The sequence below is a fragment of the Penaeus japonicus genome, unplaced genomic scaffold (genome assembly GCF_977035675.1).
Source record: "Penaeus japonicus unplaced genomic scaffold, GWHDUDI00000001_assembly GWHDUDI00000004, whole genome shotgun sequence".
In the NCBI taxonomy this organism is placed as follows: domain Eukaryota; kingdom Metazoa; phylum Arthropoda; class Malacostraca; order Decapoda; family Penaeidae; genus Penaeus; species Penaeus japonicus.
Window position 1 is genome coordinate 9,951,504 of NW_028234406.1, and position 2,500 is coordinate 9,954,003.

At 25.6% G+C, this 2,500-nt stretch overlaps 1 protein-coding gene across 1 annotated transcript in view; it reads right to left on the minus strand.

Moving 5' to 3' along the window:
* Positions 1-2,500, minus strand: part of LOC122258634 (uncharacterized) — a 30,044-nt gene that overhangs the window by 27,515 nt on the left and 29 nt on the right. Inside the window, exon 1 of the mRNA XM_043024677.2 lies at positions 2,399-2,500. This exon is cut by the window's right edge and continues 29 nt beyond it. The gene's annotated coding sequence lies outside the window, so the exon portion shown is untranslated. The remainder of the gene's footprint in view (positions 1-2,398) is intronic.

Sequence of the window (2,500 nt, forward strand, 5' to 3'; positions counted from 1 at the left end):
ATAAAAGTAATGTCAATGATATTAATATTAATAATAACTCCTTTGTTAGGCCTAGAGCAGTGTCTAATTTTGTCATAGGGAATTATTAATATCGATATTGATTATAATGATGATGATAAGGATGCTAATTACATAATTGTAACAATACTGTTATTACTACTACTACTACTTCTACTACTACTACTAATATAATGATGATAATGATGTTGATAATAATAATAGTAATTATAATAACAATACTACTATTAATACTGCGAACAATAACTATAAAAATGATAATACAACAATGATACCATGATAGTAATTATAATAATTATATTAATAATAAATATAAAGATAATGATGATGATGATATAATAATAATAATAATAATAATAATAAAAATGATAATGATAACAACAATAATAATGATAATCATAATCATAAATATTAATGATAATGATAACAATAATGACAGCAATAATAACAATCATGACAAAAATACTACTGTTATTACTATCAATGATAATGATAATAAAAATGATGATATTAGAAAAAAATATATAGTAATTATAACAATAATAATGATATTGACAATAGCACAACTACTCCTGCTACTAATGATGATGATAATAATAACAATGATAATAATGAACTAATACTACTACTACTACTGCTAATGATAACAATTATGATAACACCACTAATGATAAGAACACTAATAATGATCATGATAATGACAATTATGATGATTATCATACAACAACTACTACTACTATCAATGATAATATTAATATTTTTCCTATTACTGCCATCATTGATAATAATGGTGACTGTAATAATAATAATAGTAATAACAGTAATAACCATATCAATAGCAATGTCAATAAAATGATAATAATGATGATAATAATGGCACCAATGATAATAATATCAGTGATAAAAATAAGGAAGGTAATGAGACTAGCGATAATAATAAATACAACAATAATGATAATGATAATAATAATAATAATAATAATAATAATGATGATAATATCACTAATGATAACAAGAAATTATCATGATGACAACAATGATATGGGAAGCAAACCACACAATATATTTATCTAAAAATGAGACATTTTGGATAATAATAATGACGGTAATTGCGATCATAATAATAATGATTATTACACTGCTGATAACGATGCTTATAACTGATATGATAATTGATAATAATAATAATGATGATGATGATGATGATGATGATAATAATAATAATAATAATAATGATGATGATGATAATCATTATGATAATAATAAGAACAATAACAATGATAATAACCTTACTTTTGACAACAATGGAGATGGTGATAATAATCATCATTATTGTTGTCATTACCATTATCATCCTCATTATCATTATTCTCAGTAATATTATTATATAAATACTATCACTACAACTACTAATGATGATAATAATGATCATAATGGTAATAATAATGATGACGATGATAATATAATAATAACAATGATAATAGTAATAATGATTATCATAAGGATGAAAATGCCAATGATATTAATGATGGTGATGATGATGATAATGATAATCATAATAGTAATAATAATAATGAAGATGATTATGATGCTGCTGCTGCTGATGATAATGATAATGATAAGTATAAAGATAATGATAATTATAATGATCACAATAACAATAATGATAATAATAAAATAATGATAATAATTAAAAAAAAAGTAATACAGAGGATTGTTATAATAACCAATAAATACTTACAATGTTAATAAAAATAATAACAATAAAAATAATCATAACAAAGGTACACAAATGATAAGGATAGTAATGATATTAATAAAAAAAAGAAGAAAAAAATAAGTTATAATATAAATGATACCGATAAAACAATAATAATAATGGTAATACCAATGACATAATAATCATCATCATAACAAAACAAAGAATAATAATAATGATGATTGACCATAATCATAACAATATTAACAGCGTGCAATAATAGAAACATGAAAATGTGGATAGGTAATTAAATCCACGAAGCATGTCAGTAATTACAGGAGCCTAATGATTTCTTCATCCCTGTTATTTACTATGATAATGGCTTAATTACCTGGTATTTAAAAATGCCCTCAATTCTATTCAAGTGAGTGTATTTCCATGACATATGTGGAACACACACACATAAATATAATGACAAATACACACACCCACACACACGTCAACATATACACATACGCACACCCAACACAAACGCATATATATCACATATATGTACACACGACACCCATACGCACACACGCAACACACACAGACACACACATGCACAAAACGCACACGCAAATATCCCACGAAGTCTTTCCTAATTCACACAGAACGCCCACGATCCCGGAAGAGTCTTACCTGCGAGCGGTGTGCGTGTGCCCTCTCCGACTGCCAAGCGTCGACTGATCGTATCTCTCTCTTGACAACCTGTTTCCTCTCGATCTCAGCTGATTCCTCTTC